Here is a 14,128-nt window from a genome sequence, read left to right on the forward strand (position 1 = left end):
AGTACTAACAGAAATTACCACTTTAAAAAGAAGTCATTTTTACTCATAATATACTTAAAAACTAAAGCACAGATGTTAATCAGAAGCAGCGGCTGCACCATAAATATTTCTATTTTCTTTCTTCATTTATACTTAAAAAATAAAGCACAAATGTTAATCAGAAGCAGCTGCTGCACCATAAATATTTTTATTTTCTTTCTTCATTTTCCCAAACTCGAAAATACATAAATTAAACAAAACTTAACAAAATAATTGAAACCCATACACTAATTAAAAAATAATCACTCCCAGAAAGTTATACTTTAGTATGAATGGAATAGTTATGATCTCTTGAGCACTGCTCCTGGGGGGGTCATAATATTTTCATTCATATCTCAAAAAGTCTATTTTTCTTTACCATACTAGATATTATTCTCTATCATAATTATTGATAAATATTTACAATAAAGTATAGTTACAACCAGAATCATTAAGCATTTTCCAAAGAAAAGACTCTGTGGACACAGTTTAAAAAGAAATGTATTGTTGATGCACTAAACAAAACAACTACACGAGATTCAGACTTAATGACCAGTATTCAAAGAAAGCAAAGAAGCATATAACTTCTATCCAACCTCTCATATCTTTAAAATTAGGCAATACCCTAGTAGTGCCTCAGTAGTTAACTATTTCATACAAGTCATCTTTAACAAAACTGTTGCATCAACTATTTTTAAAATAATTTGCAGCTGATAGGAGGCTCCCTTTCCTTAGCAGTTAAAAACTGAGAAGCTGTCAAGTCATGCACTGAGAGGAACAGATGCTTTCAAACAGTTAACCAAAAGGTTAGGAAACTGATGTGCAGTTCCTGTGTACTGTATAGTTCTTTCTTACTGCTGTCAGATAGAAAGCTTTCAAATAAGGAGAAGGAAAAAAGAAACATTTTGAATATAAAAGGTAAGACACATCTAAAATTAATATTTTGTTTCTGCTACTGCTAGAATGGTTTGTCTAGAAACAGGTATTAACAAATTACATGGAGTTGTCTAATACACCATTACTTCTGTCACCATGTAGACTTATTTGCAATAAGCTCTAGATGTTATGAATTATTTAGATATACTATTTGTCTTCACATGTTTAATAATTAACCCAAATCTTTCATAATACAATGAGGTTTGTTACATGTAAGCATGTCTTTGTGAAAGTAATTAAGGAAGTGTGGTTAAAGATCTTACCCCATGATGTGTACTAACAATATAAGTGTTGGGTGTGTTTATTGAAAAACCCATTTTTATTCACATTTCAGAAATTATTACAGTTATAAGGTAAATTTATTCAGAAGTAGTTACTATATTTACAACTTATTCATACCACATAAATAATAATGAAAGAAACAGAGAATTAGGAGAAAGATGACTAACAAGGTAACCCCAAGCTACCATATAGGTGGCAATCCATTAAGCACAGAAGAGGTTATCAGGGACCTGGGGACCCAGGTTGACATTGGCCTTTCTTTTGACACTCACATTGCTAAAGTGGTTAGAAAGACCTTCTACATTGCTCACCTGATCATGAAGGGATTCACATCCAGATCAAGTGAGGTCATTGTTCCCCTGTACTCTTCACTTATCACACCAATGATCGAGTACAATGCCCCATTCGGGATGTATCTCACCCGACACCTGCAGCAATTGGAGAGACCCCAAAAGTTCCTCACCAAAAGGATAAAGGGACTCCAAAATCTGTCATATGCTGCCAGACTGAAGAAACTCCAGCTCTATTCAGTCGCATACCGCCTGCTCAGAGGTGACCTGTGCCTGACATACAAGGCCATGTCCAACCCGGAATTAATGGGCATGCTCCACCTCAAAAAATCCAAATCTACCAGATCCACTAGAACAAGCGACTTAAACCTTAGCACGGATATAAATAGGACATGCTGGAGGGATCGATTTGTCACCCAGAGACTCCCTATGCTGTGGAATAAAATCCCGGTCCATGTGAGGCAGAGCACCTCGCTGGCTCTGTTCAAGAGAAATCTTGACCGGTGGATGGGAGATCGTAGGTTTACCCCAGGAATCATCTCTGTGTCACTGCTGGACAGAGGCACAACAAATTAATGGGCACAGTATTTTTTAACATAAGGGGTGGCGTAAGCCACAAAACTTTGGGCTATGCTTATAAATGCCTTAGGGCAGATAGCCTAGTATAAACCTATGAACCTATGAACCTATGAACATGTATCCTTAACTTGCAGTTTATTAAGAAGGTGGAATTTAAGAAATCAGGCATTGGACTTTGCAGCTACATTGCTTTGGCTGGTTTTGTGATGTAGAATTAAATAATTCATCTGTATAAATTCTACATAGCAGCATGCTAAAGTATATAAGGGAATTCTGCATGATATTTAGAGAAGTAAACTGCTGCAGTTGTATAGACACACTTCTTTTGTTAGCATGTACAATGTATGCTGTAATGTGCTAACCTGTCTCAGTTTTTATTGTATTGTTAACATCTAAATGAGTACATGCAACATTATGTGGTCATGTTAATATTGAAATGGTTGCATAGTACTTATATAGCCTTCTGGTTCTCTTTCTATGTGTTGCTTTCACTGACTGCTTCCACATTGCTACTACTGTGTTCTAGATATATCCAGTTTATCAGTTCCCAATGCATCCAGCAAAAAAAAAAAAAAAAAAAATACTATGGGTGAAGCATAGTCTGCCATTTCAAACCTATACCCTATTTGACTTTTAGGGGTAGCAGAGCCCCAGTATTAGGTCTGCATCATTTTATGAAGATACTGCCCTTCCTATGTTTTCTTTTTAGCACAATATAATAAACATTCTGGTGCAGGCATAATGCCCAAATAAGCAAAGTGTTTGACTAGATGGGGTATTCCAATTCCGAGCAACATGCTCTGAATGTCAATTAATCATGGCAATATTTTTACAGAAAGATCTCTTGTTTAATTGCTTATTTTTATTACACAATACAGCATTATACTCTACTTCTATAATAACAATAAGGATGATTGTATTAACAGAAATTTTCTGATACTGAAAGATGGGGGTAGTGATCTCTAAAGGTACCGCCAGCAAGAAAAAAAAAACATCATTCTCCCATACCCAATCATAACCTCCAAGACCGAATACATGTCTACAAAACCCAACACATTTTTAGAACCTGAATTTGAAATGAGTAAAGCCTGATGGATTTTGTTCTGGAAGTCAGACTAGAAGTGCAGATATCTGACTTTGAATAATTCCCATAGATGAATACTAATGGATTTAATGGACACCAGCAAGTCAAATGGTCAGAAATTCTCAGTCTAGGGATCTAAACCTCTTATGCAACATCAGCAGTACAGTTTAGAGGAAGAGGTGTCATTCCAAGGAGGTTAAGGTTACAGGAAGAGGTATATCTCACAGATCTCCCCACCAAAAAAAAAATATTCCAAAGGAAATACCACATAACCCTTATCAGAACAATTATAGAGTGCAACGCTCCCTTTGGTATGCACCTGAGCAGGCATATGCAGCAGCTGAGCAACCTCAAAGATTCCTTACAAAAAGAATACAAGGCATAACAAACCTGCCTTATGTAGAGTTCCTTAAAGCCCTTTCCTTCTAATCAGTCTCCTGTAGATTGCTGAGGGTTGAGATATGGCTGGCTTGCAAAGCATCCACAAACCCCACACTTATGAATCTCTCACATATTTTTAAGTCAAAGAGTATCAGAAATACAAGATCTAGGGAACTGAATTTTGTCGGTGACATAAACAGAACATGCTGGAGAGATGGATATGTGTCCCAGAGACTGTCCCTCTTATGGAACAGACTTCTCATCCATGTGAAGCTGAGTTAATTTTTTACCCAGTTTAAGCACAACCTAGACGAGTAGATGGGGAATAGGACATTTACATTGGGCTTGCACCCATGTCCCTTATGGACAGAAGTAGCTTATAAATACCTAGCCCTCAATGTTCTATTTGAATACAGGGCATCATTATTCTTTGGGCAAAACTTGTCCAGGTTTAGAAAGGCCCCTTGGGTTATTAGCCTAGTAGCAGTCTACAGATCTATGAATCTAGGAATACCACTGGTTTGGAACAGACTCCCCATCCACATAAAACAAAGTTCTTCCCTGTCCATATTCAAGAGCAACTTGTATCCATGGATGGGAAATAAGATTTACCCCAGGATTACCCTTGTACTACTAATCAACAGAGGTAGCTTCTATATGCTTTATCTCATCCCTGGACCCCTCAAATTATCTATGGAATGATTCCAATTATTCTCACAGAGGTTAATATATAATTATCAATCATGGATCATAGGAGGTTACTAGGCTAATGGCCCTGGGGCCGCCCTTACAAGCCTAGCCTAGAGTTTATCCCCAAAAAGAAACCACAGTCAGCATCTGTCACCCCTGTCAACAAGGGACACAGGTTGAACCCCTTAGACAAATTTGTGGTTTCTCATCCACTCAACAAGGCTGATCTTGAAGAGGGTCAGCAAGGTACTCTGTTTGATGTGTATGGGAAGTCTATTCCAGAGACAGGGCAGCCTCTGGAGGACAAGCCTGTCTCCCCAGCAGGTTTTGCCGATGTTGTATACTAGATTCAGGACCTTCGAGTGGGTAATGCACGAGGAATTAGGCTTATGGATATGGAGCATCTGTAGTAGGGCAGGGTCTGAGATTGCCTTCTAGGCGAGACACAGATCACCACTGAGCAATCTGTATGATACTGAGTAGAGTGACAGCGATTTGAGCCTATCCACATATAGCATGTGTTGGAGGCCATGGATTCTCTGTGAGGTATTTCTGTGGCCTTTCCAGCTGAAGCAGATGTTTGGAGTGGTACATACCAAACAATGCATTATTCTCAATTATTGCTCTAATGAGGGAGGAATATAGAGAGGTAATAACCTCCTTTTTTCTGGATGCAATCCCTTTACTTATGAGAAGAACCAAGTAAAAGGCTTTTCAGACCACTGCCGGTACATGATGGTGGAATGTGAGATTGTTATCACCCAAGTACCCAGGTCTCTCACCACAGGTTGTGTGATTAGGGGTTTGCCGTTGATATGGTTATCAGTAGGGGCTATGTTTTTGCCAAATGGTATGATGAAACATTTTTTTGCATTTAGCGTGAGGCCATGACTTTGGCATCAGTTATTAGTTGCTGTGAGACTCTCTTGCAGTATGTTAAAATAATTTGGGAGAGTCAATGCAGCACCCAAATTACAGTTGTCTTCAAACTTGGTCAGCCACAGGCCTTTTGTCTTTGCATGGACCTCTGAGAAGTAGATGCCAAACAGTAGGAGTAGCAGGCAGATCCCCGGGGAACTCCACTAGTGACAGGCCTGCTATCAGAGGTGAAGGTGCCTATTTTGACCTTGAAGGTCCTGTCGGTGAGACAGTTGGCCACCTACCTGATGAGATATGGATTTATGCCACGTTGTGTTAGCTTTTTTTTGATGTCGGAGTGGGGGATTGCGTCAAGGGCCTTGGCCAAGTCAAGGTAAACTGTATATACTGACGTTCCCTCATCCAGGGCCTTTGTGACAGTCTCAAAGAAGTCAACCCGGTTTAACAGGTAAGATCTGCCCTTAATGAATCTGAACAGGGTGGGCTCAAGTGCTTGGAGATTGCCTATGTCATTGTTTATGAGATCCATAATAATAAGCTCCATGCCTTTACGGATCAGACTTGTCAAGCTAATGGGGTGGTAGTTTCCAGTGTCAGTAGTGGCACCACTTTTGTGCAAAGGGATGACAATGGCAGTTCTCCACTGTGCTGAAATGAAGCCTGTACTTAGGCTGTGGTTGAATAGGGTGCTCAAGGCAAATCCAGTTCTTGTTGGAGATGGTGCAGAATACAGCCTGAAATACTATCAGGTTCCATGGAAGCTGTGTTCTTTGTCATGGATAGGGCCTTGAACACTTGATCTACAGAGATGTGAGGTGCGGATCAAGTATCGGGGATGTCAAAAGGGCCTTTGGGGGGACAGGGGGGTGAAGTTTGCTCTACACTTATCTGCTAGCAGGTTTTATATCCATAATTTATCTACCCCCTCCCTTCTTACTCCATTCATCCTCACTATACCAGTATGCCGTCTGACCAATGCTTATACCTTTAATATTTTCTCTTATTCCTTACTACTTACCTTTCTTTTGGACTAATCTACTTTTACTCTTAACACACTATAATCTGATTGTGCTTGTTCTTAAACATTAGCTATGTTTTTGTATAACTATTGGAATTTTACAGGATAAACTTATCAACTATTTACTAATATTCTTTTCAATTAATTTGTATCCATTGGAAATGACTTATGAAGTGACATGTTGATAACCTTTGAATCTATATTTGTACACTTCTAGAGCTTTTTCTTTGTTAGAATCATTACACATAAACCTTCACACACACACACACACACACACACACACACACACACACACAAACCCTCACACACTCACGCGCACATGCACACACACACACACACACACACACACACACACACACACACACACACACACACACACACACACACACACACACACACACACACACGCGCGCACACACACACACACGCACACATGCACACACGCGCACACACACACACACACACACACACACAAACCCTCACACACTCACGCGCACATGCACACACACACATACACACGCACACACGCACACACGCACACACACATGCACAGATGCCAACACAAGCCTGCACATGTACACACAGTTTGCCGGTCTCATTTTCTTACCCTTATAATTACATTATAGCTGACTTCCTCATAGTCTCATTTTTTCCATTGTAAGTGGCAAATTATTCTGATGTTAACTGCACTGCTAGATTTCTCCCAGTGTGAGCTCACTCAGACAGCTTATAATCATTTTGTTAACTTAGATCCACCATAGTCACAAATAACACAAACTCAGCTTTTCAAAAAGTGCAGAGTATCAAATTTGCAATTTTAGCATTCCAATCTGGTAATATACAAAGATGAGATATAGGACAGTATCAGGCTTTGGAGCAGTCAGTGATGTAGGCATATATCATACATACGAACAGCAGTAGAAATTAAAAAAAAATAAGTAGTTCCTGGATAAATAATGTTCAGTCTGATACTGTTTCAGATAGTACTTATCTGGAAAATATAGTCATCTAGGTCTGTGACTATCCACCTCACCTCTGAACTCTTCCGCAGTCATGAACAGCAGGACCTCTAGAGGCACACTGGAGGATAGTTGACATCTATTACAAGGATATATCAATGGATGGCATGTCAGTCACCAATGACCAGATCAGCGCTGTCTGTTCTCTTTCCATGTACTCACTGTCGCTCTGCATTGCAGGCCATTCCACAGATAATGCGGGTGTTGATCATCATCACTGATGTTGTGCAGCACAGTCGCTATCATAATGGTGTGGGTTGTGGCTATAATGCCTGGATCACTGACCTGCACTTAATTAATGCCAAATGTTTCACCTAAGTCACTACAGACCTGGGCTTATGTCAATGCTGCACACTTTTCTCCCCTGTGAATTATACAAACATGTCACAGGCAGTTAAGTTCATAAATGCCATCAGAGCTTGGAGATTCCTATGTAACCTGAGCAGGGCTTACAGTTGCAGGACACCTGCAAAGCACTGTTGAGGCTGGGGTGTCTGCCTTGCCCTGATCAGCCTCCTTGTATGTGGATGATGTGTGTCAGAGCTCCTCTGTTAGGGATTCTGGGAGTACCACTGTGTCATTGGAATGTGCTGTGAGGAGGCTGCCATCATTATCAGACAGAAGTGGCCTGCTGACTTCAGTCATGTAATATCCCCTTGTGATTGGCTCTCAACCAGTAGAACCACTGAAAATATGAAAGAGTATACAGGTGGAAGCAGAGCAATAAATGGAGAACCCCACCACCCACCAGGCATAATGTTACATGACAGAATCTGGGAATATGCTTACCTATCTTTGTGCAAGGACTTGCAGTTGCAGATCAGATGTACCTGGAGGACAAATACACAAAAGCCATTTGCTGACTAAATCATGCCTTTCATGTGCTGCACTGCACTGCACTGTGCAATATGGCAATACAAAGTTTAATGCTATAATGGTAAATTCCATACAGATAGTTATGCAGTCATCACCAGCACGGCTCCTTATCCAGGCTATCACTGGTTCTACTTTCCTTCACTTGACAGGAACAAAAGGGGCTCCATAACCTCTGTGACATTCTTCTGCATTGATGTTCTGCTTTCTTTTGTGGACATGTCACTGGAAAATTTTGTGCCTTGAACTTGCCATGCAATATCATATTAGCTACTTTGGCCAGACCTAGTACAAACTCTTGTTATGGCCACACATAGCACTGATGTCCTGTTCCCCTCTCTGCCCCACCTCCTCCTGAAAGGCTTGTCCATGCTACCATTATTGTTCAGGATGCATATGCCATATGTGATGGGGGCCTGCAGTAGCATCTTATTTAACTGGTTGGTGAACGTTTCCATTTGTCGCCTTTCTCATGATCCATAGCAAGTTATGTACACCTGTGGATTACACGACAGCCAGTGAGAATACAATGCCAACTGCTGATGTCCAATATGGCTATTTTCTTCCACCAGCCACATACGTTGCCCAATCATTCATACACTGTTGTGCTGTATTACTTTCACCCTTCCTATAAATACTGCAGATATGGACTTGTTATCATGACATTCCTTAATGCATTAGTGTACTGAATCCCTGTAATATGCTCATCACCGTGTTCCTCCTTCAAAATGCCTCACCCAAGGTATAAAGACCATCATGCATTCAGTAGTATACCCTGCCCTCTGCACACATTGACACTGGTGTTACTCCACCCATAGCCTGGCATGACACGTTGGTGTTTTTCCATTTCCACAAATAGCACTTCCTGTATTCCATTGTTACTTTCATACATCATGGGGGATTAGTATAGTGAAGAGTTACATTATTAAGTGTCATGTCATTCCTGAAAGTGGTTGTTTGGCTTATTTTGAAATGTAGTGGCTTAATGCAGTAAAATCCTGACTCCACATTTGCTCACATTAGCTCAATCTGGCAAAATGGAAAAAAATCACTTTTTGTTACACTAATTCAGGATTCAGAACATGGTGATTACATTAATGAAGGAATTATTTTATCATCTCTCTCTGAATTGATACCATTATGCACCACACTGACAGATTAGCCTGTAGTATTCTGATTGCCCCTCCCTGGCCCCTGGTTTTGCATTACATGTCCATGGGTCTGTTCTACAATATCCTTTTGTAACACTTCACTCCTGCTGTACAATATGCATCATGTGACGTCTAAGTGTTGGATGCTATACAAGGGTTACCATTTTGCACCCTTCAGATGCTGTGAGCATATACCATGCATAATATGGATTAATAGCCCTGTCAGAGATATTAATTCTTTGATGCTTACTTTGAAGGAATTATTACAGTACTCAGGGCTTATATTAAATGATACCAAGAATGTTTTTATTTCCACTGAATTATTCTACCTGTTAGGTATTATGTGACTTTTCTAATATCCTGCATCTCAATTTCAACAAGCTGTCGGTGTCTGGGAATCTGAATGGATATTAATTTAGGAAACCTAATAGACAAAACTGTCAATCCCATGGCATCTGTCTGGCAGTTGGCTTAGAAGATTAAGGAGCTCCTTGTGGTGCAGAAGTTCAAGGTTTGATTCCCTCAGCCTCCATTGCTTAACTGTGAGAGCAAGTTGCTTAACCACCCACTTGTCCTGGGTGGCTCTACCCTGGAGAGCAAATGCAAATAAATCTAGAATGTAAAATTGTTCAGCTATAACATCAGCATCTCCCCTTCCTCCAGTGACTTCTAGCTATTAAAATGTTCTTACTTCCTCACTGAGACACATACTTAACATCACCTTTTCTAAGGCAATGTCCAAGTGTTAGAAAGTCAGCTACCTATGTCAGGGTGAATCCCTTGAATACGCAAGCACTAGATGTTTATGTGTAGAAAGAATGGGGGTTTTGGATTACCCAATTTATCTGCATACGGATCTGCAATCATTTGGTTATATGGCAAGAGAGCAAGAATGCATCCTTCCCTAATCTGGGTCTTACCAGAATGCCTAGTAAGCAATACTGCTCCACACAGGAAGTTGAGTATACCATCTTACAATACACGGGACCCAGGTAGTATGGAAGATTGGTATCAAGGCAGGTACAATCCCAAACAACCCAATTACCCCTAGGCAACAACAATGTATGTCTGTGGCAGAATAACCAAATATTAGTGGACAGTAAACCACTGTTAAGTATGCACTGGATATGTACAGGTATTCTCGTTGTACATCAGCTGTATCATGCTCATACAGGCATGTACATGTCTGTTACAGAATTAAGAAACGCCTTTCGAGGTGCACAGATTAGCTGATGGCAGTATCTTCAAATGGTCATGACTGTGAGATATGTAAGTTTCTCCTTAACATCAGACTGGGATCCAACAAATAGCAAAATCTGCTCCCTTTCTTTTAATATTTTGTTGTTTTATCAATTGTAAATGGAATTGTTTGACTCAATTATAGACCAGCTTGGGGAAAATGGGAAGACCATACCAGTAGCTAAATGGAAAATATGTCTGTTAGATCTACAAGACCCATGTTTACCATCTGTTGTTAAACTCACACTGGCAGAACTTGAGTATATGTGGCAGAAAACCCTGCCAGGATTTAATACTAGCAATATGGGTACAGAGGCAGCATGCTGGAGATGTCATAGGACAGGAGCCACATATTTTCACGCGGTATCATCTATCACTGTGGTTAAGGATATATAAGAAAAACTACTTCCAAGCATTCAGACAGCTGCTATCTGTACTACACTTATGGAAACATCCTCCCTCTGCTGGCTACTGGGCATTTAGTCCATTCTACAAAGTATGCTGACTACAGCTAGTCATTGGATTAGGCATGTAGCCTCTACCTTATTGATGGTAATTTTTAAGTGCTGGAAAGTAGCCCCTGATAACTGGGTATGACTCTTTCAATAAGTAACAAATTGAGGTCTTGGACAAATCGACATTTATATATGTGACAGTGGTCAGATATGTGGTATATTTTTCTCTTACAGTTTATGCAATGGTCTAGGATTTACACATTGCTCTTGTTTGCCAAATAGGATGTGATCAGTGAAAAGGTTTGTTTATATATGTTTTTCCTTTTATGACCAGTTCTAGAAGATTAGAATTCATTCTTATTTACAGTAGGTGCAGAGTGTGTACCCTTCCTTTACATATGTACAACACTTAGTTTGTTGTGACATTTTTACAACTAGTACAGTCTGTCATTAAGGTTTGCATGATTCTGAAGTTACTCCAGATTGTAAATACTCATGTTCATTAATTAGCATCCATGTGATGTCAGTACTTATGCTTTGCTCTGAATACAACAGTTTTGATAAAAAATAAAGAAAACCAGTCTACATGACCAATATATTAGTGGCAACAATAATGTAATGAAAGAGGGCACACAGCTAACATCTCCTTTTTTTGAAGCAAAAGTAAATGACCTTATCTGGTAGAATTCTGCAATACAGCTCAAAGTCTACAGATTTTACACTGTCTCAAATACTTTTCCATCCTTTTTGTTACTCTCTGTTTTTAAACGTGAGTTTCTGAGTAGTATCCCAGCCACATCCCTAATGTAAGCATGAAGAGCTTTGGGCTATTTGGTATTCAAATGTTATGCTAATAAAATGTCCACATTTTTGGCTGGAGGGATGTTATATGTATATCTTTATGTGTTTTCAGTGCAGGGTTGGAATATGGTCTGGGGAAGAGGCTATTTTAGCCTTATGACTGTATGTGTGTGTGTGTGTGTGTGTGTGTGTGTGTGTGTGTGTGTGTGTGTGTGTGTGTGTGTGTGTGTGTCTTGCTCCACCTTACCTTAACCCTAGTCATACTCGTACTGTAACCCCGGTCTACCAAATTAATGGTCGGTCATTACTTGTTTTTTGCTGCTGATCAGAAAAGGTTATTGTTTGTTTCTTTTTGCAATCAGTCTGTTTTTCAGATTGTTGTTTTCATCATTTGAGTAGTTGACTGCCTTACAACAATATTTTATGATTCTCTGTAAGTTGGTATTACTATTCTTAATATACTCCTAATATATATGTGTGTGTGTGTGTGTGTGTGTGTGTGTGTGTGTGTGTGTGTGTGTGTGTGTGTGTGTGTGTGTGTGTGTGATTTGAAGTATATTTGCAGGTAATTCATTCCTAGTTTACATACTAATAATCAAAAGTGTGTGACTCAAGCTCACTCTTTGAGTAATGCCATTTTTTTATTGGTTAGTGTGGTCAGTGCTTTGTTTTATATGTATATCCTTATTTTAATGTTTTTCATTCGAATATGAACAAGTTGTAAATTACACATTTTACATTAATGAATGTGGACTACAGTACATATTGTGTTTTATATTTTCTTTTTATTTTGTTTTACTTTTTTACATTAATATGAGTTACAGTGTTTTCACATGGAAAAGGAACACAAGAGTCAAGTGAAGCACTGTATTAATAAAGTATATGCCCATTGTTTGAATGACATTAATGCACCCATTCCGGAAAAGTCAGATCAGCACTAGTTGTACTCAAATTTAACCAAGCAGGCATTAAAACCAGCAGTATACTTCCTCATACACTCCAACAAGCTTATTCATTCAAGAAAGAAATATGTTATCTTCACAAGGGTTTCACTAAGGGTGATTACAGATTTCCTTAATTTTGATGACAATACAGGCAATAAAGCGAATTGTTCAAGACTTTCATCTGAGCACTACAAAGATTAGTTCTCAAGTATGCATGTACTGCTGCATTGTCACAAGACCTGACAAAACCAAGGAAGGAAATGCTTGAGAAATATTTAAGGTTATCTAACGTCAGTAGCATATTTTAAAGATTACACAAACATTGAAAAAATTGCAACAGCATTAAGGATTAGAAAAAAATATCAATCATTTAAAAGCAGAATGCGTAACTCCACTGTACATACAAATCACAAGTTATTGTATGGAACAGTGGTTTGCATATATACGCATATGCATGTATTGCTTTTGAGTGTGTATGTGTATGAATGTATGTCCAAGCATCTATAAATAGATACAGATACACTGATATACAGATGTATAGAGGTAAATATAAATATCTGCATGTATATTATGTCTCGGTGTTTCTGTCTGCATGTGTGATTGAAGTGAGCTAAACATAAGGAATATTGTGTTTTAAATTCCCTCTCATTGTTTAACTTTATTTTAATAAATATAATGGCAAGCAATCCAAAAGTGATTAAATGGTTTGATAAAATATATGCTAGCTGTATCATCTCATCTGATCTCAACATATTTTTGAAGTTTCAGCAAACATTCCACCACAACTTGATAATCAAGACTGAAAATCTGAAATTAGTGTTTGTCCAGATCCCTCCATGAAACAAACACCACACCATTTGGCATAAGCCAACCATTTATTAATCAACCATTTTTTAATCACAAACATACATTTTTTTTTAATTGCAGATAAGATCTAAACCCAAACATAACAAAATACAGTAGGCAGCATCATCTGCTCACCTCCACCCTACCATGACATAAAACAGAGTTAACTCAATATTTCACTTAATCACAGCTTCCCACTAGAAGCAGCATGACACCACTCATCTTGTATGATCCAAAACATAAACACCAGAGGAGGAACAGAAGAGGGCATCACAGCCCCTCTTCTCTGTCCTGCACCCCCACACTCATATATGAAGGTTCAACAACATGGTCTATATTAAAAGCTCGAAGAGGCATTACATCGAACACCTCTTCAGCAACACATAAACACCGACTGCACTAAACTGCGAACATTCAAAACAGCGATTTATTTCCCTGGGAAAGAAACCGCTAGCACCAAAAACACATACACACAATTTCAAACATAACTAAGTAGGGGGCTTCACCCACTACACCCCCCAAAATGGGGAGGCTGTGCCCCCACACACCCCCTAACTAAATATACCTTCGAGATTGCACTACAGTTGGGTAAAGGGCAATGTCAAGGCTCAGGCCAAGTGATTTTTTTCCCTAGGAAAAAATT

General features: G+C 39.2%; 1 protein-coding gene across 1 annotated transcript in view; it reads left to right on the forward strand.

Annotated features, from left to right (window-relative positions):
* Positions 1–808: 808 nt before the first annotated feature.
* LOC122809198 (alpha-tectorin-like) overlaps positions 809–14,128 on the forward strand; it is a 919,437-nt gene continuing 906,117 nt past the window's right edge. Inside the window, exon 1 of the mRNA XM_044080503.1 lies at positions 809–936. The gene's annotated coding sequence lies outside the window, so the exon portion shown is untranslated. The remainder of the gene's footprint in view (positions 937–14,128) is intronic.

The sequence above is a fragment of the Protopterus annectens genome, chromosome 8.part0 (assembly GCF_019279795.1).
Source record: "Protopterus annectens isolate FY-2018-M chromosome 8.part0, PAN1.0, whole genome shotgun sequence".
NCBI lineage: Eukaryota > Metazoa > Chordata > Ceratodontiformes > Protopteridae > Protopterus > Protopterus annectens.